Below are 328 nucleotides of genomic sequence, written 5' to 3' on the forward strand. Positions count from 1 at the left end.
CTTACGATTATCTAATTACCTAATCTGTTTACACCGTTCATATTTTACCCCGCTGTTTCCCGGATGACCTCCATTCCCTTCCCTACTATCAGGCCCATGTTTGTCAGATATGTGGGAGGGGAGGGGGAGGGGGTAAGCGGTAATATTCCTATATATATGAGTAATATTTACTGTGCAGATTACATGTGAAAGGTTTCTGAAGATTTAATTCATTCATAACAATGTATCAAAAGAAAGAAAGAAAGACAATGCTTGTGTCACAGACTATATCCTAACTCACTACTGAAATGAGAATAGATTAGTAAAAATCATCCTAAAATCATATAAT

General features: G+C 36.3%; 1 protein-coding gene across 1 annotated transcript in view; it reads right to left on the minus strand.

Annotated features, from left to right (window-relative positions):
* The window catches only part of LOC119586567, a gene marked incomplete at its 5' end in the record, with an annotated part of 5,134 nt that overhangs the window by 4,389 nt on the left and 417 nt on the right, over nucleotides 1-328 (minus strand).

The sequence above is a fragment of the Penaeus monodon genome, chromosome 21 (genome assembly GCF_015228065.2).
Source record: "Penaeus monodon isolate SGIC_2016 chromosome 21, NSTDA_Pmon_1, whole genome shotgun sequence".
Lineage (NCBI taxonomy): Eukaryota > Metazoa > Arthropoda > Malacostraca > Decapoda > Penaeidae > Penaeus > Penaeus monodon.